The sequence below is a fragment of the Artemia franciscana genome, chromosome 14, assembly GCF_032884065.1.
Source record: "Artemia franciscana chromosome 14, ASM3288406v1, whole genome shotgun sequence".
Taxonomy (NCBI): domain Eukaryota; kingdom Metazoa; phylum Arthropoda; class Branchiopoda; order Anostraca; family Artemiidae; genus Artemia; species Artemia franciscana.
Window position 1 is genome coordinate 14712400 of NC_088876.1, and position 23100 is coordinate 14735499.

Here is a 23100-nt window from a genome sequence, read left to right on the forward strand (position 1 = left end):
TTGAGGTCTATAGGCAAGTCTCTTCATTCCAATAAAGTTTCCAAAATATTTTGTGCATGTGGTAACTATTTTTCCTACTGTGCATACACTTTTAATTATGTTCTTTCTATTCTAACATCCTATGTTCTAACATCAGCAGAGGATTCATTTAGCATGTTAAAGCAGCTTAAAACATACTTCCAAAATATAATAGGAGGAGGTAGGTTGAATGGTCTTCCACATGTGTCTATCAATTGTAATGTCAAGGTGTATATTGTTGATGTTTTAAGCAGCTTTGAGAGGAAATCAACATGAATTAAAGTATAAGAAGTCTTTACAGTGCTTATGTTGTTTTGCATCTGATTCAAGGGTTAGTAAGATTATAGCTCTTCAATTTGGTCATTTGAACGCATTATTTCATCTCTTTATAGTAGAGAGAAATCTTTATTTTTTGTTAAATCTTCTTTTAGCAGTATGACAGTAATATATTTAGTTGCAAGTAAGTTTCTGGAATTCTAGTAGCTTTCATCTGATGAGCCCTCTTCACGCCCCCAAATTGAGACCCTAGATGCACTACTGCACTGTACCTGACGCCAATGTGCAAATAGCCTATATAGCCTAAACTATATATCTGTTGAGTTCCACCAACCATCACTCTTGTTTACTATGTTCTTCTTTTCTTTTAGTTGATTATATTTGGGTCACAAAAGGGGCATTTACCTTAAAATTTACCTTAAATCACAGCTTGGAGTGATATACAAATTATCCATCCTTGTGATGCTCCATAAGAAAAAAGAATTCGTTTGGTATAGATTATGGCTATTAGATTAGACTCTTGTGGAGGACTCTGCAACTTTCCAATTGTAAAGGAACTCCTGGCAGAGCCATTCCCTATCAAAGTGGGACTTGAACATATCAGTTGGAGTAGCAGAAACTGTTTCTTCAGAGAGCTGGTTCCACATATTGATGATTCTTTGGCTGAAGAAGTGGCTTCTATGTCTACTCATGGAATGCTGCATGGAGAGCTTCAAAGAATGTCCTCTAGTACCAGAATGCAAGGGCTGTGCAAAGAGAATGTGAAGGGTATTTTTAGAGAGGATTTTCTTGGTTAAAAAAATATTGGCTAAAGGATTTTCATGGCATTGGGGGGTAAAGTACAGTGGATCTGTAGTCAGAATGTGTTAGCTACAATCAGGGTAAAATTCTAGTTGATTAATTTTTTGCTATCTCAGAAAGGGGTTAGGTTAGGAAAATGAAACTTTCAGGGATGAGTCTAAAGGCTAAAATATGTCCTGGGAGGGAATTTTGAAGTATCCACCTCCAATCCTTCTCCCTCTAGAGGGCCCTGACCTTTGATGACCTTTAAAAATGTGTTATAAAAGTGAAACCTTGCAAAATAGATCTTCTGCTTGAATAAAGTACAACAAAATTGTTTTCAGCCTCATAACTTTGCTTAATTCCATTTTATACAGTTTTCAAGGTATGCAAATACATTTCCTAAATTTTGAAAAAAAACATTGATATGGCTCAGAATTCTACTCAAATGATAGGAATTGCATTTTAAGAACTAAAGGCAGAATAAAGGCAACTGGTAACTGAAAATTAATGTAAAATGTTGTTTTGTCAAAATTTCAATAGGTGTAGACCTGTCATGTAGGCAAATTTCTGGACCCTCTAGAGGGAGAAGGAGTAGAGGTGGGTACTTAAAAATAACTTCCCAGGACATACTTTAGCCTTTAGGCCCATCCCTAAAAGTTTCATTTTCTTAACCTAACCCCTTTCCAAGATAGCCAAAAGTCAAACAACTAGAATTTTACCAAAATCAGTATCTAATGAGCAAAAATCCATAAAACTATAGCCCTTACATCTTGTTGCAAAATAAGAATTGTATATATCAACAAATAGTTAAATATCAAAACTATTGATTTACCTAGAATGACTTCTTTTGGGAAATACTAATCATCCTATTTTAATAGATATGCTCTTTAATTGTTACAGTTTTACTTAAATATTAAAAGAAAGATTATTGTCTTTTGATTCTTAAAATGTAGCTTTTATAGCTTAACAATTATTCTAAAAATTGCAAATATTAAATAGCCTTTTTAATTTCCAATATTCAATTGATTTTCAAAACAGAAATCACATTTTGAATTTTTCAGAAATTACTCACACCTGCCTGGCTCCAGTATTGTCTACACTAGCATTGTGTCACGCTGTGATAAATAGTGACAGTCCAAAAACTCTCTTATATTTTATCAGAATACCAAACTTTTCTTAAATAGAAGTTTTGTACCCTATTCTGTGGGTTATATTAACATTTCAGTAAAATCTAGTTAATCGACTTCTTGCTGTCTCAGAAAGGGTTTAGGTCAGGAAAATGAAAGTTTGGGGGATGAATCTACAGACAAAAGTATGTCCCAGGAAGGTATTTTGAAGCAACTACCTCTACTCCTTCTCCCTCTTGAGGGCCCTGGCCTTTGATGACCTTTAAAAATATGTGTGTTATAAAAGTGAAATCTTGCAAAATAGATCTTCTGCTTAACTGAAGTACAACAAAATTGTTTTCAGCTTCATAACTTTGCTCAATTCCATTTTAGAATGTTTAAAATATATTCTTAAATTTTGAAAAAAAAACATTGATATGGCTTAAAATTCTACTCAAATAACAGGAATTGCATTTTCAGAACTAAAGGCAGATGAAAAGTAACTAGTAACTGAAAATTAAGGTAAAATATTATTTTGTCAAAATTTCAGTAGGTATAGGCCTGTCATGTAGGCAAATTTCAGGGCCCTCTAGAGGGAGAAGAAGTGAAGGTGGGTACTGTAAAATACCTTCCCGGGACATACTTTAGCCTGAAAACCCATCCCTGAAAGTTTCATTTTCTTAACCTAAGCCCATTCCAAGGTAGCAAGAAGTCGATTAACTAGAATTTTACCAACATTTCTTTCTCAATAGCCCCTGCTCTAGACCTTTACCAAAAAGGCTTGTTAAGAATAAGCAGTTAAATATATGACCTAGGAACAAAGTTAACTTACCACTAAGGGCTGTTTTTTGTTCTTTCTAAATATAATAAGTGCTTTATTCACAAATTCAGTTTTAAACCAAAAAGGTTTTATTCCTTTTTCTCTTATTTTAAATATAGGGTGTGTTCCAGGGACTTACTGAAGTACGAATGGTTACTATTTCCGTTCCAAGCGGGAAAATGGTTACTGCCCAGCCCGCTGGGAACGAGAATAGTGAGCGTGTCCGAAAGCTCAAGTATGGGTATAGAAAATAGCCAGAGCTTAATTATTTTGGATAAAATGTCGAATTTGAAACAGAAATAGAATTCAAAATGGACAGGAAAAAATCAGAAGAAGATAGGCGATTCTTTATTAAATTAAATAAAGACAATAACTACAACAAGAAGATGTGCAATTCCATGGAGAATTGAAATTGGAGGATTATTGATAAAATCTATAAAAGTGGAAAGAAACAGAAGAAAGTAATTTAAGAATTACACAGGAATATAAAAGTCATAATAAAGTTCTCTAGTCTATTGGAATTGGTAGCCTATAAGAACATGGTTGAATAAAACATTTTGTGGTTAAACTACAATTATTCAACTTGGGATTAGTGATACAAGTTCAAAATAATCAATTTAAGTGCTGTTAAAACGCTGCTTGGCAACAATTCAAGTTGTAGAAAATAGTAATACCTGAAGATTTTGTTGGTTGAAAAAACAAAAATAACAAATTATTGTGAAGGTGAAAAGTGTTTATTGAATTTTGGTAAATGCAAAACAGTGAAGGGACTGTATGGTTGATATTCAGACCACCTTTTAGGCTCTTTTATCTCCTTGAGATCTTGTGCCATATGAATTATTGCTTACTTGTATGTATGTGTTGTATATAGTGCCCTTATTTGCTTGTATTTTTGCCTCTCTTTTTACTTTATTGAGGTCTGTTTAATTGTATTTGTGCATTCACTTTTTTTTTTTTTTCTCTGCAAAGTAAGCTTGTCACGTGAAAGACGTAATGGTTCCTGGTAGTCCTGGGAAGGGTGGAGGTTGTGGGGGAGTTAGAGGTGGACCCACTGTACCAAATTTGTTGGCTAAAGGTCATGATATGACAAAAATTACTGACACTAATGACAAGGGTATGCTAGTCCCTCTATCAAAGACTTCTGCTGGATATCTAGGGCGTAGATTGGCTGTAGCTCTAGGAAATGATTATGGGAAAATACTCCCACGAATAGGTCCTAGAGGCTCTCTTGAAGTTGTTCCAAAAAATCTAGACATAGCTAATAAGATCTTAGGCATAAGGGATCTCACATTGAATAATATAGTGATCAAATTTGAAATGAAGCCAGCAAATATGCTATACTCAAGCAGAAAAGGAGTACTATACGTTCCCAGGGACTTAGCTACTCCTGAAGAACTCTGTAAGGAGATTGAGCAAGTAGAACAGGTTACAAAGGCAACTGTACTAAACCCTCATCCCACATCTAGAGATGGTAAACCATACACTAGCTACACTATACATGTTGACTTCTCTCAAGAAATGGATTTTCCTACAATAATTCCTATTTGGAGTGCCCTCACTGTGGTGAAACAGTTCATACCAAAACCGTTGAGATGTTTCAAGTGCCAGAAATTTGGCCATAACTCTCTAAACTGTTGGGGTAAAGATACTTGTGGTATTTGTGGAGATAATCACCCCATGACAGCTTGCCCTGAGTTAAACAAAAACAGAAATGAACAAAAAGTAAGATGTGCAAACTGTAATGGACAGCACACTGCCCTCAGTAAAGAGTGCCAGGATTACAAGTTTAGAGCTGCAATTCTGAAAACGTCAGTCACAAAAGGTATATCATTCAAAGATGCAGTTCAAGCTTTCACTGACACCAAAGGGAAGACTCTGCACACACCACCACCAGCTTTAAACTTTGAAAATTTTCCAGTCCTTGTTCACCCTTCAATCCCACCAGAAGCAAAATACAGGAACCAATTAACAAGGAAGTTGTCTTACTGAGAGAAAAAATAGACCAACTAACCACAGTAGTGTCATCATTGTGCTCACTGATTGCTTCCAGTGTAAAGTTAAGCAAAAGCTCGAAGTCAGAGGTACAGAAGATCCTGTCTTCACTGAAGAAATCTGAATCCTTTGTTTCTGGAAATGAAACGGACTCAGAGGATGGTATGGATGAAGATAACTTTGTTCCAAAGAAAATTTTGTCCTCTCCAGAGAAAAAGACATTAAATAAGCGTGTTCATAAACAAAAAATCAAAGAATGACTACAAGGGTAATCCAACTAAACATTAGGGGAATGGGAAAATCAAAGGTAGTAGAATTGAAAAACCTTCTAGTGAGGAGTAAGCCAGATATTGTACTAATTCAGGAAACTTTATTGAATGAACAGAAAACTTCCCCAAATTTTAAAGGCTATAGCATGGCTAGATGGGATAGGAAGACAGGACCAGGGGGAGGACTTATGACTTTAGTTAAGGATAATATCCCGTTTAAAATAGTAGATGATTTTACCCCAGGAAAAAATGAATTTGGGATTATATCTGTCAAAGAGGATGGAACGGATAACTGGATATCCGTTATCAACTATTATAACAGGACTGCAACTGACTTTGATTTTAAGCAGTTCAAAGATGCTTTTCAGAAATGTAAAGAGAGGAAAATAATTGCTGGTGACTTCAACCTTCATAACCCAATGTGGGACTCAACATCTTCTCCAAATCATAATTCTAATTTACTGGCAGATTTTATTACTGATCCTCAAAATATGGTTTGTCTTATCACTCCAATAGATCTAGGTACTAGGCTAAACCCCTTAAATGGGAAGACTTCTACTATAGATTTAACAATTGCTTCTTTAGACCTTTCAGTTGACTTTGAGGTTGTTATACCGTCACCCTTTGACTCTGATCATTTCCCTGTAATGTCAGTGCTTAATTTTTCTGCTTATAGACTTCAGTTAATGAAGTCGGTGAGTTGGAAGTTCCGCAAGGAGTCCTGGCCTGAATGGCAGAGAGAGGTAGACTCGGATCTGACGGATGTTGAACTACCTACCTCTGATGAGGAGCTTAATGAGAAGTTAACTCAAGTTATGGTGAATGCTAGTGAAAGGGTATTTGGGTATGTAAAACTTAAAAGAAAATCTAGAAACTCCACACCAGGGTGGAATGCTGCATGCCAAAAAGCTTATAAGGAACGATACACGGCAAGAAACAAGTTTAGAAGAAATCCTACAGTTACAAACAAAATTGAAATGAATGCAAAACAAGCCATCTTTAGGAAAATTGTTCCCCAAGAAATCAAGAATGGATGGAAGACTCTAATTGAGACAAAGTTTACGAAGACTACATCAATCAAAGAGTTGTGGAGGAACTGGAAAGTCTACACTGGACAAAGGTCTTCCCCAATATCTGGCATCATGATACACAACGGAACCACTGCCGCCACAACACCCGAGAAAATAAAACTTCTGAAAGAGTATCTAATTGCAAACATTCCTCCACAACTTTCTACTCAAAACCGACCCACTATGCAACCTACACAGGTCTTCCCTAAGAATGATATTGAACTTGTAGAACAGGATATTGATACGATTATTAAAAAATTAAAACCAGGGGCTATGGGCCCAGACAGGATTCACAATGAAATGCTGTCCAACATGTCCCCCCTGCTTAAGGCTTCTGTCTTAACTTTGTTTAATAGGTCCATCAAGGAAGGTTATGTCCCATCGCTTTGGAAGAAAGCTGCAATAATACCAATCCTGAAACCCCAAAAGGACCCTACATCCCCAAAATCATATCGCCCAATTGCCTTGACTTCATGCCTCTGCAAGCTAATGGAGAGACTGATAAAAAAGAAAGTTCTACCAGAAATTGAGAAAGTAGTTCAGCCAGAACAACTAGGCTTTCTGCCCCAACGCAGTACAATAGACTGTCTTGTGAGGCTTGAAAATCAAATAAAACAGGGATTCCGCCTAGGAAAAGAAACTCTAGCTGTTTTCCTTGATATGACTTCAGTATTTGACAGAGTGAATATCCTTACTCTAATGGCAAAACTAAAGAAGCTAAATATTAGCCCTCAAATCGTGGAATGGATTGGTAATTTCTTGACTGAGAGGAAAATAGAAATAACTTTAGAAAATCATTCGTCTGGCTTTTTTAGTGCTCCAAATAATGTGGGTCTCCCCCAAGGAGGGGTACTAAGTCCTTTATTGTTTTTAGTATAATGTCACGATATAAACTTAGATACGATACTGGGTTGTAAACTATACTTATATGCTGATGACATTGCAGTAGCTGCCTCCTCTCGAGATAGGGGATGCCTTAAGGCTTCAGTCCAAAAAGCCCTGTATTACTTAGAAAATTGGACAATGGAAAACTACATGTCATTTTCAACAGAGAAGTCAGTAAGTGTTCTTTTCTCAAGGAAAAATCGAACAAATGTTCAACCCCCCATTGTGTCTTTAGCAGGAGTGGACATCCAACATGCAGAGAAATTTTGCTATCTAGGAGTCTTACTGGATTCAAAGTTGCTATGGACTAACCACATCGACTATCTTGTTGGTAACCTGAGAAGTAGGGCAAACTTTCTCAATGCAATCTGCCTCTCTAAAAGAGGAGTCCCATATTCTTGTGTTTCAAAACTAATTGAAGCAACAATCACCAGCAAACTGGACTATGGTAGCATGTTCTATAGGGAAGCAACTAAGCACAACCTCCAGAAACTTGATTCAGCTTTTAATCAAGTTCTCCGACGAGCTCTAGGCTGCTTAAAAACCACCCCCACCCCAGCCCTCTACTGTGAGCTTGGCGTCACATCACTTCAGAGGAGAAGAAATAATCTTCAAGCCCGTTACTTTCTAAAAAAAATGGGATCAACAAATCATATTGTTTATAAAGAAAGCATTGCTACATGGAATCAAGATCTCCAGTTTAGACCAAGGTTTTCCCCTACAGTCTATAAATATTCTTGTCTGATGAGTAATGCTGGCCTTCCAGGCCTAGTTCCAACCCCAAATATAGATGACCTTTCCTCACGCTTCAACGGAATAGGTAATGTAATTAACTTAGCTCTAGATAATAGAATTAATGATTCAGGAACAATAATTTTAAAATTAGAGTGGTATAGGCTGACTCTGCAATGGACTGACTTTACTCACATATATACTGACGGATCTAAGTCGGAAATGGGTGTAGGCTGCGCTTTTGTAGTCCCGTCAACTGGTACTTCTTGCGGTTTTAAGCTACCTGACAAGCTTACTGTTTTTTCTGCAGAAATGATTGCTATTTATCAAGCACTTCTTTATATTAAGTCAAACGGTATAGTTGGTAGCTTTTTGATTTGTTCTGATTCTCTATCTGTGTTAAATTACTTAGCTATGAAACGAAATGATGCCAAAGAAACTGCTGCACAAATTGAAAAAATAGTTGATGACCTTCTAATACATGGTTATGATCTACAACTTACATGGGTCCCAGCACATGCAGGTATTCCTGGGAACGAGTCAGCTGACAAAATGGCAAAATGGGGTTGCATAAATGGTGAATTGTTGGATGTAAACTTGTCCCTGAGTGAATATATTCAGGGTTATGAGGCCAAATCCGCAATTGATGAGAAAGCTGATTTCACAAGAAAGTCCACTAATACAATCTTGGATCTATATGATTTTAAGCCTCCTCCATTGGACCTAATTCACAGTGAGAGGAAAATTGCCACAACAATATTTCGAATCAGATCTGGCCATGCTAAAGTGAATTCTGTTCTCTTTAAATGGAATTTGGTTGACTCCCCAAATTGCATTGTATGTAATGTATATGAAGATGTCCGCCATGTTATAATGTCGTGTAAAAAGTATTATATCCAGCGTGAAATATTAAAAAGAAAAGTTCTAAAGCTCTTTGGTGTCTTTACTTTCCGTGCGGTGGTGGGTCATTCATCCGCCCCTCCATGGGCTCGTAGGGTGTCTGTTTCTGCACTGGGTTGTTTTATTAGAACTTCAAGTTTATTCGATGTGCTTTAACAGTCTTGGGTCATGTTGTATCAAGTCAAATGTTTATTAATGTATTTAATATATTGTATAAGTTTAATGTGTTTCCCACGAATTTTAATGTAAATTGTAATTTACGGCTGTAAATACTATAGAATTAATTAGGGTGGTCTGACGTAGGTGGCTATTCTAGTGGAAAAAATGGTTTGCCACCAATAAAGAATCTGCAAATAACGATTCTAAGTGATTCACTAATCTGATAGTAGTCATCGTTTCTTATAAATTCTCCATACACATTGTCTGGACAAGATTGATACGTACGTGACGGAGCTGATTCATGCTCCAAAAACGTTGGAATCAACAACAACAACAGCTCAAGTATGCAGAATTAATTTCGCATCCGTCCGGAATTCTTCGAAGAATTCTCAGTCCGGACTAGAATTTCATCTGTAGGGTTATGATGTCAAAAAACCCTACGAAAGATTCTACGAAATTGCAGCATTTATCTGAGGTTTTTTAGAAGAAACTAAAGAAAGATAGTGGCGATCCATATCCAAAGCATAAGGAAGACCAGAATTGCGTTTGATTCGACTCGAAAAAGTTAACTTAAAAGTTGACTTTTTCCTCTGCTGCCGTTTTATTTAGTAAGAAGTCGACCTAGAAAGTCAACACAGAATTGCCAATCGAACGCTTCATTGGAAAAAAAAAAATATAAGTATGAAATCGTTTAGCCTAAAGAATACACATTGAAAGCGTTAATAGTGGAAACAATCTTAGCTTTTCAGTGAACCTTAAGAAGTGACATAATAATGTAGGTTTTCACTGTCAAAATTTGTTAAGTTAGGTCAAAAAGGGCTTAAATTCGAATTAGCAATATAAGCAATTATTATATTTGTAAAGAACATACAAAAAGGCATCAAGTGGTACATTCACTTTATTTTTAAGTCAAAATATGAACAACAAAAAAATTACTCCCAACCTGCCTAATTTGCAAAGATATAGCCCAAATCATATATTTCAATGTATTCTGCCACCTTTTAGTCTACTTGTTTTTCCAGTTCTCGTTTTACCACAGTTGCTTCAGTTATCAGGTACTAGGGTTGAAAGATAGATTGGCAGAATCAATAGAAAATATGTAATTTCAGCTTTAGATTACCAAATTAGGAGGGTTGTGGCTAAAGTAAAGCAGGGCAGCATGTAGAACATGTTACCTATACTTTTTATGTAAATTATAAAGAGTTACCTTTTTTAACAGATTTTCTTCTATAGGCCTACATGTCCTTCTCATGGGTTTTACCACATCAACAATTGTATACCCGGAGAAGAATAAGTAGCAACAATCTATATATATGCTACATAAGCACATGTTATTTAGCAATGACTTCTCTAAAGCTTAACTATGAACCCTTAGTAATATTGACAAGAAATGAGAAACAGAAAAAATGAAATTTAGGCTAAATAACAATCAGGAATTGGATACAGGCTAAAGGAGACAAAAACAGGGCCCCCTTTCACTTTTTATACAGTGATAAGAAAAATTTATACAGTGATAAAAAATCACTGCATACAAGTGATTTTTTAGTGAAGTAAACACTTCCCTTGCTAATTTAGGACTTTAAATTAATTAGCCTACTGAAATATTCCTATCCTATGCAATTGAAATATTTTCCCTTTTCAGAGCATTAAGACAATCTATCACAATAAAAAAAATTATCCGAAGCATCTTGAATGGAATGACTAAAAGAAGACAAATAAAATCACAATTTGCAATCAAACAATTAAACTTCTGGCCAAACAAATTGTATTAAGATACCCAGCTCTGAAATAACTGCTCAAGTAGCTTAGTAGTAACTTTAACTAATATTGCAATAACTTTATAATATTTTTCTTAACCATTTTATTATCTACCTATCCCATCCACCCAGTAAAAGAACAAACCCACCCATCCACACAAGAAAAAAACCAGTTTCAACTTGGCTAATAACATAGTTTTCAAGTCTATTTTAGTGCAACCTATCCAACAACAAAAAATCAAGCTCAATAACTCACCACACGGGTACACAAAAGTGGTGCCTTCATCTTGGATTGGCATCTGAAGATATACTCCATGATTAGCTATAATTGAAACTTCTGCCTTCTTTCCGAGTTAACTTGAGATGAACGTATAAAATGTAAAAGTTGTTAAAAGTCAACTTTTCATTAACTTTCAGTCAACTTTTACAAATCGAACGCTAAAAGTTAACTCAGAATCGTAAATAAAACGTCGGAATGCTGGTTTGAGTCAACTTGAAAAGTGAATCAAACGCAACTCAGAGAATAAGGAAGAAAGATCTGTTTCCAGAGAGATTTCAAATTCCAGAAATGTGTAATAAAAAACCTTCCAATATAAGTGGCTAAGAATATCTCAGTTAAAAAAATAATCATTCGTGATTAGCAGCTTTTAGATTATTATCATTAAGGATGTAGATCTTCACCTTGCTCATTGATCATAGAGCTTTAATTTTATGATAACTGCTAAATACAATGATCATTGACTTCTTGTTTTGTTATTCTTGAAGCAAAAAAAATTAAGCTGTTTTAAACAAAGAGAAAACATAAAATTTCTCATTTCCTGCTAAAGGTTATCTCTAAGCAGAGTGATAGCTTATCAGCAGTTGTTGATAGTTGTTTAATAAAGTGATTGTAAATATTCTAGTTGAGTGACTTCTTGTTACCTCACAGAGTGGTAAGGTTAGGAAAATGAAACTTTCAGAGGTGGGTCTACAGGCTAAAGTATATCCTGGGAAGGAATTCCAGAATACCCACCTCCACTCCTCCCTCTAGAGAGCCCTGAAATTCGCCTACATGACAGGTTTGACAGTTTTAGCAGGTTTGTCAAAATTGAAATTTTGACAAAACAATATTTTATCTTAATTTTTAGTTACCAGTTGCTTTTTCTCTGCCTGTAGTTCTAAAAATGCAATTCCTGTTATGAGTAGAATTCTGAGCCATATCAATGTTTTTTTTTCAAAAATTTAGGAAATGTATTGGCATATCTTTAAAACCTTATAATTTTTGAGTAAAGTTGTGAAGCTGAAAACAATTTTGTTGCACTTCATTCAAGCAGAAGATCTATTTTGCAGTATTTCACTTTTATAACACATATTTTGAAGGTCATCAAAGGTCAGGGCCCTCTAGAGAGAGAAGGAATAGTGGTAGGTACTTCAAAATACATTCCCAGGACATACTTCAGCCTGTAGATGCATCCCTGGAAGTTTCATTTTCCTAACATAACCCCTTTTTGAGATAGCAAGAAGTCAGTCAACTACAATTTTACCAAGTGATTTTCTTTCAAGTAAAATTGATCTGCCCTAAATAGGGTGATAATCCTGTCTTCAAGCAATCATCACATTAAAGCTTCAATCCCATTGTCAACATCACAATGCAAATAAGCTGAAATAGCAGTATAGTTGACTAAGTATCAGTGCAGTATTAGCATTTTAACCATGGTCTAGCTCCTTTAGAATTATGTTTGAGTAACCTGATGTGAGCTACCTCTTCTAATCAGGATAAAGCTTTAAACTAATTTCCCAGGAATCAAAAATATGATAGCTTTTCCTTTAACTACATATCTTTAACTATATTGTGTATCAGACACAAATTTATTTTTAAGCTTTTTGGTCTAAAAGATTTTTTTTTAAACTTGGTCAAATATCAAAGACAGTACCTTACCTTTGCTTGAAATTATACTAAACAAATCTGATAAATTGTAGTAGGATCCAATTTGGTGATATTTTGCTATGTACATTTATTCCATCTTTCATTTAAATTTGATACTCCTTTCACTAACTTCAGCAAATCAACAAAAAATTCTATTTTTTGTTTACAGAACCCCCTTCTCTTTCCCTATTTGACCTGAGGTCAATGAAAAAAAAAACATTAAAAGCCTTAGCCTTTTTGACTTTGGGTCATAGTCTCAGAATCTCAATCAAACAGATGGATGGACAAATAGATATTGCAATGTCTGTGTTATCTATAGCTAACACATTTGATACCAGAAAAGATTTAACAAATCTTGTCATTGACACATCAAATTTAGCATGCTGATGAACCTGATATTTGCCTTGTAGTGTCCTTTTTCAAATACTATTTATCAAGAATAAAAAAAGTCTTTTATTTTTGCTGTTTAAGATGTTTATGATTATACAGAATTATATATATTTGAGTGTGGGTGTGTGCTAGGATTAACAATGCTTATGAAAGCAAAGGTCCATCCATTTGTGGCACCACAGAGTGTGGAATCCCTGACCCTGAACTCCTGAGTCAACTGTCATATTTGACATATGTGAAAAAATGTATTTAATTTTTTTTTGGCTCCTAAAGGTGTGATTGAAAATATTCTGAGCTTTGGGGTGTGAATCCCCTTATTTGTCCTGTTGGAAGGAGGCTAGTATTGTACTTGCAATTTTCATAGTTTCTTGTTAATCTTATAATCTCAATTTTTTCAATTTTCTTGTTTCTTTACCACTTCAATGGTATTCTCTAAACCTGTTCTTGTTCTTTGTAATATGCCATTACTGTATTTGGGATATACCTGTAGACTTCTCTTTGATACTCTACAGTAGCATCCTTATTTAGATCAGGTTGCATGTAGCTTTTTCTAAATATTGTCAAGTCTCTTAAGTCACTTATACCTGATGCTTTCCCCACTGTTTTTAGTTGGTAAAAAAAAAAAATCCAAAGAAAGTTCCCATTGAAAAGAGCCCAAAAGTAAGATTGAATTTGTCAAAGCTTGAAGGTTTGCCCCTTCAGTCTGTTAAAAAAAAAAAAAAAAAACAGATTCATAATTGAAGCTTTGTTCATTTCAATCTTAAGAGTGACCTACATTTGTGACAATTCATTAAATTGTTCTAAAGGGATACTTTTATTTATTTATTTGTCTTGTTTGAATTCTAAATGATTGTTTTTTAATCTTTAAATTGATTTGTACTTATGTTTAATAAGTTTAAAAGAAAGCTTATATGGCCAAGTCAGTAAGCCAGTAAAGGACCAGGTGTTCCTTTAGCCAGGAAGTACGATAGGAAGCTAGGGGCCAGCCATCCTATGCTTTTGCATGGCCTTCCTGCTTACTGCTCCACATTTCTTTAGGTAACCTTTTAAAGTTGGGCCAATTCTAGCCAAGCATACAGAGTCACATCACTGATCCCTTTATTTTTGGTCACATCTCCTTTATTTTTGTTGACCTAAATGCTCATAGCAATCATTGGGAAGATACTGAACAATCAAACCGATCTGGGAAAAATGTTGAAAGATTACTGTTAGAAAATAATCATATAGCTGTTCTAACACCATATAATTTGCCAACGTATTATAATATAAAAATAAAAAAATTTCAACCATTGATATTCAACTAGGTCCTGCTACTGCTGTTGACCTGGTTTCAATAAGTAGAGTAACAGATCTACAAAGTGACAACTGCGCTATTAAGACTATAATCTCTAACATGTCTCACCAAACTAAACCTGGAAAAAGGAAGTTTATCAACAAGAAAGGTAATTGGCCAATGTTCAAGCAAATCCTGCAAGAAGCCAATTATAATTTATTTGAAGATTTTTCCCAAATTGATGATAAAGTAAAAATACTTAACAAAATTATGATGGATGCTGCTCACAAAGCAATTCCCAAGACAAGCCCCAACACTTGGACTCCAACTGGCAATTAGAGAATTAAAAATTGGTGGAATGAACTATGCTCTACTGCAGTGGAAGCTAAGAACGTAGCAAAAAAGGCATTTCAAAGACATCCATCAATGAGCACTGCAATTGAATATAAACGTAGCTCAGCAAAAGTAAAAAAACATGTTTACAGGCCAAAAGAGAGGCATGGGAAAAATTTATGACTAACATAGATCATCAAACTGCAGTATCTAAGATTCACCAATACGTAAGCAAGATGAACGGCAAGAGAATGACACTTGATGATCGCAAATATGAAATAAAACACCAGGGTCAACTAATAACTTCTGATTTCCTAAAAGCTGATATTTTTGCAAACACATTCATGAAAAAACCTCTAGACACTGTTTTGCCAAATCCACCTGTATGTGTCCTCCCTTCTGTAGCACAACATAAGAAGTCGTTAATGTTACCCTTTTCTTTATCTGAGTTACAGACAGCTATTGAAAGATGCAACTTAAATTCAGCCCCAAGATATGATGAGATACACATCAAATGGTTGATTGAAACACCTGACATTTTTCGAGCTAAGCTCCTGGAAGTATGTAACAACGCATGGAGAGAAGGGAAATTTCCTACCCCCTGGAAATTGCACTTATTTACCCAATCCTCAAACCTGGAAAACCACCAGAAGATCCTGTATCTTAAAGACCAATATCAGTTCTCCCCACAATGGGCAACATATTTGAGCGAATGATTTTAAGGAGATTAGAATGGTTTGCAGAGGTAAATCAAATAATACCCCAATCTCAGACAGGTTTTAGAAAGAGTCATAGTACAATGGACAACATACCTAGAATAGAAATAGATATGACAGATGCTTTACAGGAGGGCGAAGTTGGCATTGCTGTATTGTTTGATTGGACAGATGCATATGGGAACGTAAAACGTATAAAGTTACAAGAAATTATGCATAATAAAAATTTTCCACCTCTGGCGATTTCAATTATAATGGATTTATTATGTGATTAAATAAAAAAAAACTAATTTTTTTAACTGAAAGTAAGGAGCGACATTAAAACTTAAAACGAACAGAAATTACTCCGTATATGAAATGGGTTGTCCCCTCCGCAATCCCTCGCTCTTTACGCTAAAGCTTTTAATTGTTTTAAAAAGTGAAGTTGTGGTAAAAAGTCAAACTTTAGCGTAAAGAGCGAGGGATTGCGGAGGGGACAACCCATTTCATATACGGAGTAATTTTTGTTCGTTTTAAGTTTTAATGTCGCTCCTTACTTTCAGCTAAAAAAAATTAGTTTTTTTTAATTTAATTTTTAAACGTTTTTGAATTAATGCATGTTTGGTTTTGGCTCTCCACACATATATTATTAAAATGAAATTTGTATATTAATTGTTTTTTTTTGGCTACATAGCTTTCTCTTAGTTCTGATCAGACGATTTTGAGAATTAAGGGGTGGAGAAGGAGGCCTAGTTGCCCTCCAATTTTTCGGTTACTTAAAAAGGCAACTAGAACTTTTAATTTTTAACGAACGTTTTTATTAGTAAAAAATATACATAACTTAAGAATTAACTTACGAAACAAACTTTCATAACCTTATATTTTTATTATGTATACGAGGGGGTTTTTACCCTCGTTAATACCTCGCTCTTTACACTAAATCGTAAGTTTTGTCCCAATTCTTTAAGAATGACCCCTGAATCAGAAAGGCCGTAGAATAAATAGTTGAAATTACTAAACATCCTTTAGCATAAAGAGCGAGGTATTTATCTCCTCTTAAATACCTCGCTCTTTATGCTAAAGTATTTTTATAACCCCACATATGCGTAATAATCTCTGTTCGTTTCAAGTTTCAATGGTACTTCTTCCTTTCATTTGAAAAAACGTTTTCATGTTTATTTTTCATTGTTTTCTTATAGTAATGCTAGAAAATCCTGCGCCCTTTTCATTGAATTTTTCTTCCCCCCATGACAGATTCCTCCAAGGAAAGATCCTCCAACATAGCCCCCTCTCCTCAGCCCCACCCCGAAACAAAATAAAATCCCCCTGAAAACGTCTGTACACTTCCCAATAATCATTACTATATGTAAACACTGGTCAAAGTTTGTAACTTGCAGCCCCTCCCCCAGGGATTGTGGGGGAGTAAGTCATCCCCAAAGACATAGTTATTATGATTTTCGACTATGTTGAACAAAATGGCTATCTCAAAATTTGGATCCATTGACTTTGGGAAAAAAATGAGCGTGGGAGGGGGCACTTAAAAAGGGCACTAGAACTTTTCATTTCCGTTAGAATGAGCCCTCTTGTGACATTCTAGGACCATTTGGTCCATACAATGACCCCTGAGAAAAAAAACAAACAAACAAATAAACACGCACCCGTGATTTGTCTTCTGGCAAAAAATACAAAATTCCACATTTTTGTAGATAGGAGCTTGAAACTTCTACAACAGGGTTCTCTGATACGCTTAATCTGATGGTGTCATTTTCGTCAAGATCGTACGACTTTTAGGGGGTGTTTCTGCCTATTTTCTTAAATAAGGCAAATTTTCTCAGGCTCGTAACTTTTGATGGGTAAGACTAAACTTGATGAAACTTATATATTTAAAATCAGCATTAAAATGCGATTCTTTGATGTAGCTATTGATATCAAAATTCAATTTTTTAGATTTTTGGTTACTATTGAGCCGGGTCGCTCCTTACTACAGTTCGTTACCACGAACTGTTTGATCGTTCCTTTCAAGTACAGATTAATGAAATACTGTCTATAAGAAAACCAGTTGAAGATGGTCTCCCACAAGGAACTATCATAAGCCCTCTTTTATTTACACTATATATTTCTTAACTAAAACTTAGAAGCCAGTCAAAACATGGAGACTTTGCTAACGATCTCCTTGTGTGGAACAGACATAAGAACATAATTTTACTCCAAAACATCATTCAGGAAGGCATATATGATGTGTGCCTGTTTTCTAAAGCTTTTGGACTGCCCATTTTTATACCAAAAATAAAAGCAATTGTGTTCCGACAAGTAACCCTTCCGAAACCCTTAAGGATAGAGGAGAGTGAGATAGTCTATGAGCCGTCAGTTCGGCTACTGGGCATGATTCTTGATTCTCGTTTAAAATGGCAACCATATTTAATGATGTTAAGAATGACAATTTTAAAACGGCTAACCATCCTCAAACGACTTGCAGGATCTAAATGGGGATCTTCACCAAAGTTGATTATTGACTTTTACAAAATGTATATTCTATCTAAATTGGAATAGGGCATACAATTTCTTACAAATATTCCGGTTACTTTGTTCAATACCCTTGAGACACTCCAAAATTCAGCCATCAGAATTGCTTTGAGGTTCCACAAACATACTGCAGTGGTTAAGCTCAAAGAACTTTCTGGACTAACTGCTCTGAAAGACAGGGCTACTATGCAGAGAAACTGCTACTTCACAAAAATACAAACATATGGCAAAATCCATGCAGTTTTTCCCTCCACTATTGGAAATCCTGCTAAGCCCCAACACCTACTATCTTCTATTAGCCAGTATCTGAAAGATTACCCAAATTGGAAAAATGAACAGGCGGATAGTTACCCTTTTCCAAAATCTCCACCATGAGAAATGGTGGCTCCAGAATGTCATCTTCAGTTAGTTTCTAAAGACAAGTCACATTATTCAGATCAGTATGTCTGTCAACTCTTTACTAATAAGATATCCTCACACTTTCCTGAACATATTCTAGCTTTCACGGATGGTTCAGTAAAAGGATCAAGAGCAGGAGCAGGGGAGTGTATTCCTCATGTTTCCTTGAATATATCAGCAACTCTTCCATCCCACACTTTAATTCTGTCAGCAGAGTTATTTGCTATACATAAAGCACTTGAAACTATGGCCAGACTAAACCTTTCGTCAAAGAATGTGTTAATCCTTACAGATTCAAATTCTGCAATTCAATTAATAAGAAAAATAAATTATGAGGCTGCTGATTCAGATTTAAAATTAATAAGAGATGATCTACAAAGATTAAATAAATGTGGTATTTTTGTTTGCTTCCAGCATATTCCTAGTCATAAAGGACTTATTCATAACGTGACTGCTGATAGGCTAGCAAATGAAGCAGCAAATATTGACCCCCAACCAGAATCAAAATTGGGGAACCTACGAAATATTATGAAACGCCGTGGACAAATAAAGTGTCTACCATTTCGAAATTCCCCATTTCGCTCTAGAGAAGACACAGTGTGGCACTATAAACTGAAACCAGGGTATCTTTTTCTGAATTCTGTCCGATTTCAATGGAATTTATATCATTCTCCACTATGCAGGTGGTGTTTAACAACAGAGGAAACTCCCCAACACACATTTTTTTATTGCCATATACTTGCACCCGAAACTAATAAGATTAACATAATTTGTAAAAAACTAAAGATTGAAGAAATGTTTGACTCCATCTTTAGTTTTCAACTACCTCCTAATACTGAAAGGCCGATCTATAGGGTGATGATCCAAATTATGAAAAAGACAATGGAAAACGAGCTAATTTATTAATGAAGATCTGCTGTGCAGAAGAGAGCGAGAGTGAGTAGGAACAGCCGTATTGGTGCCGGCCGGCCTCTTGGCCTTAAACTGCTGGGGACAGGTAGCTCAAGCACTCGCACTTCCCACAAACCACAACAGTGAAAAGACTGTATACAGTCTGTAGACCCTCATACAAATTCTGGAATTGGAATGTCCATGGAAAAGAAGAAATCAATTGATAAAAAATTTGTATTAATGATTTCATTTATTTTCTGAATGAAAGGAAATAAAGCTCTTGCTACTCCTTTTGTTTGAGAAGTATTATTTTGCTTTGTCATATAAGTTTATTGCGTGGTTAGAGTTTCTCGAATTTCCCTCTCCTGAACTCAAAGTTTCCTAACTCTTCAAGCCCCCTCAGGGAAGGGGGCCAAGCATCTAAGTGGTTATCAGAAGCGGATATTCCTATTGTTGTATCTCCAATATTAAACGATAATAGCCTGAATGAAACCATGATTACTGTCTATGAGTCACCAATCCCTGAAAATGACAACCTGCTAAATGAGGATTTTCAGACAGTGGGCAGAAAACAGAAACGAAAAAAGCCTTCTATGAGTCCTCCTGAAATAATGGGACCCTCAAACTCAGTTCCAGCTGTGGAGAAAAAGGACAAACCCATTATCCTTTTTACTCCAACATTAAAAGATCAATCTTTCTCTATCAAAAATATTACTAATATTAGAATGAATCTTTTCAAAACTTTTAGATGCAGCTTCACTATGAATGTGAACAGAGATGGTTCACTAACAGTTATGTTTCTAGACAGAAATGAAGCCTGCAAAGCACTTAGCCTACATAAAATTGGCAATATCCTTGTTACACGTGAGTGGTGGAAACTAACGCTGAAAAATTCTCAGAAAATAGTACTGTACAACATACCATTGGAACTGTCAAATGATGACCTGAAAGATGGTCTTATGAACAATAAGGGGAAATGCGGGAGGTTCTGGATGTTCATCGTATGGGCAAGCTAGATTCTAAGGGAAAAAGAAGTAGTAAGAGTGTCCTCTTTATCTTACCTGCTAGTTCCCAATTTGACTCGGCATTCCTTTTTGGTCAGCAAAACGCTCATAAAATATACCAAGAAAAACCTCTTCAATGCTCAAAATGTTTTAAGCATGGTCACTCATCTAAATATTGTTCTTCTTCTGAACCAGGGTGCCCTAATTGCCTTGGTAATCACTCCTTGTCTACAGAAAGTAGATGCACTGAAGTGCCTAAATGTACAAACTGTGATGGTAGACATCAATCAACAGATCGCAATTCATGTCCTAAATATGTTCAACGAGCTAAAGTTTTAAAGATTGCTCTTCAAGAAAATGTCCCTTTCCCGATAGCTGCAATGGAGCTGGCCAAGTTGTCCAAAATACCATCAGGTCCAAGAGTTAATGAGCCCAAGGAAGGGAATTTAGCCCTTCCTCAAAAACCCTGGCTACAGGTCCACGAGAACAACCCAAATCAGGCACTCATACCTCCTACTGAGACTTCTTAACCTCTGTTGGCTAAGGAGCATCCCAAGGTGGCTGAAGCTAGTCCATCCCTCAACAATCCTAAAACTAATCCTAAATCTTGGTCTGAAAGAGTGGCAGCTGTTTCTAATATTTCTACTCAAGCCATCACTGTGCAAGATAGAGTTGAACCTCATGTTACTAATTTAAGTAAATATGTTGCATCAGTGGACCTAATATTACAATCAAATATGGCTAAAGATAAAAAAGCCAGTATAACAAAAGAAATTGCAGAACACTACTTTTCCAATTCTATTTTCAATGAAATAGGAACAGAATTATCATCCATTCTCTCAAAATATCATGTATGTCACCTATTCAACCCTTCCTATGTTAACTAAGCTGCAGATCCTACTATGGAATTGCGTCTCTTTAAATTCAAATAAACTTGCTGATCTTATCCAATGTGCAAATGATAATAGAATTGGAATTATTTGTCTACAAGAGACTAATCTTCATCAGTACAAGAAAATCAAAATGCCTGGGTACAAGTGCTACAGGAAAGATAGATCAACTAACAGAAAGGGAGGGGGTGTGGCAATTTTTGTTCATGATTCAATCCAACACTCTCCTCAACCCTTAACTATCTACAGGGAGGAAATAGATGTTGTAGGTACATTAATTACCTTAGCCAATGGTAACGATCTTGCCATAAAATCCTTTTATAATCCACGTGGGAGTAAGGACATCCAAAGTATCTTGGAAACGGAATTATCAGGTAATAATACCTTTATTTTTGGTAATTTTAATCCCCATTGTCCTCTCTGGGAACAATCAGCTGGTAGCAACAAAGCAGGGAGAGGAATATAGTACATATTGTCCAATTTTCCTGACACCTTGATTTTCACTCCATTTGACTTTCAGACCAGGTATAATATCTCTTCTAACTCTTTCTCATCTATAGATTTGCTTCTAGGTCCTTCTTCATATTATGATTTAGTTCAGATGGTAAAAGTGTCGTCTCTTCAATCTGATCATTGTGCAATTCTTACATCATTTCAAGATTTATGCTACACTCCCAAACCCTATGTCCCTACATTTATCAACTCCAAAGGTATTTGGCCCCTTTTTCGTGAGATATTAAATGAAGTGGATTTATCCTTTGTTTCCTCTAATTCTAATATTAATGCCACTGAGTCTGATCTGAGATCAATCCTGCTGGAGTCAGCTAAATTGGCAATTCCAATGACTGGGGTACATTTTTACAATGGCTCCAAAAGACCCAAGAATTGGTGGAATGATGAGTGTAGGGTTGCAGTTCTGGCAAAAAGAAAGACTCGTAAAATGTTTCAAAAGCACCCATCTCAGTCAACAGCAATCTCTTATAAGCAGTCATGTGCTAAGGTGAAACTAATTTGTAGGAGAGCTAAACAGAGTACATGGCTGAATTTCAGCTCAAGTATCAGTTTTAGAACCCCAATTTCAAAGGTCCATAATTTCATTAGCCAATTAAATAGTCGAAAGCAGCCTAATGATGACCGTAGATATGATATCATTCAGGATGGATATCCAATTGTCTCAGATAAAAAGAAGGCAGATCTGTTTACTGATGTTTTTAAAAATGATTGCTCAGATTTTCATCCCAGCCGACCTCCTTTTTGTAATCTCCCTGTTACCTGTTCTTATAAGGGTACTCTGATGAAACCTTTTTCCCAAGATGAATTTTGCGTAGCACTTAATTCTCTTAACATCAAGTCTTCCCCAGGTTATGATGGTATTTATATGAAGTGGATTCTTGAGTCCCCAAAGGTGGTTCATACAGCCCTCTTAAGTTTGTATAATCTTATTTGGTCAAGTCAAAAGTTCCCAGATGCCTGGAAGATTGCTCAGGTATTCCCAGCTTTAAAACCTTCTTATTCATCCAATGATCTCAAGTCTTACCGTCCTATATCGGTATTACCTTCCTTTAGTAAAGTTCTGGAAAGGCTTGTCTTATCAAGAATTGAATGGTTTGCTGAAATCAACAATCTCTTTCCTAGTGAACAAACAGGTTTCAGAAAAGGACATAGGTCTTTAGACAACATTACCCGGCTAGAAATTGATGTTTGTAACTCTCTCAAAATAAGACATGTCACAATGGATGTTCTGTTTGACTGGTCGAATGCCTATGGAAATGTAGTCCACAATAAACTATTGGAAATCCTAATAAATCTTGACTTCCCGTATCCTTTTATAAGTTTTATAAAGTCTTATCTAACTGGTAGATATTTTTACGTTCAAGTAAAACAGTCTAGAAGTGAGCAATGCCCCATTACGAGAGGACTTCCTCAAGGTGCAATATTGAGTCCTCTTCTATTCAATTTGTATGTTTCTGAATTTCAAGTATCCCATGCATCATTTGGTCTTTATGCAGATGACTTGATCATTTGGAAG

General features: G+C 35.7%; 1 protein-coding gene across 8 annotated transcripts in view; it reads right to left on the bottom strand.

Annotated features, from left to right (window-relative positions):
- LOC136035370 (2-(3-amino-3-carboxypropyl)histidine synthase subunit 1-like) overlaps positions 1–23100 on the bottom strand; it is a 53956-nt gene that overhangs the window by 24091 nt on the left and 6765 nt on the right. For 4 of the 8 annotated variants that reach the window (XM_065717129.1, XM_065717133.1, XM_065717131.1 and 1 more), the window contains exon 1: positions 3016–3138. The exons of 2 other annotated variants lie outside the window; for them this stretch is intronic. The gene's annotated coding sequence lies outside the window, so the exon portion shown is untranslated. Of the gene's footprint in view, positions 1–699; positions 722–3015; positions 3139–11023; positions 11115–23100 lie in introns of those variants that run through there. 2 more of the 8 variants (XM_065717135.1, XM_065717136.1) reach the window with 2 other exon arrangements.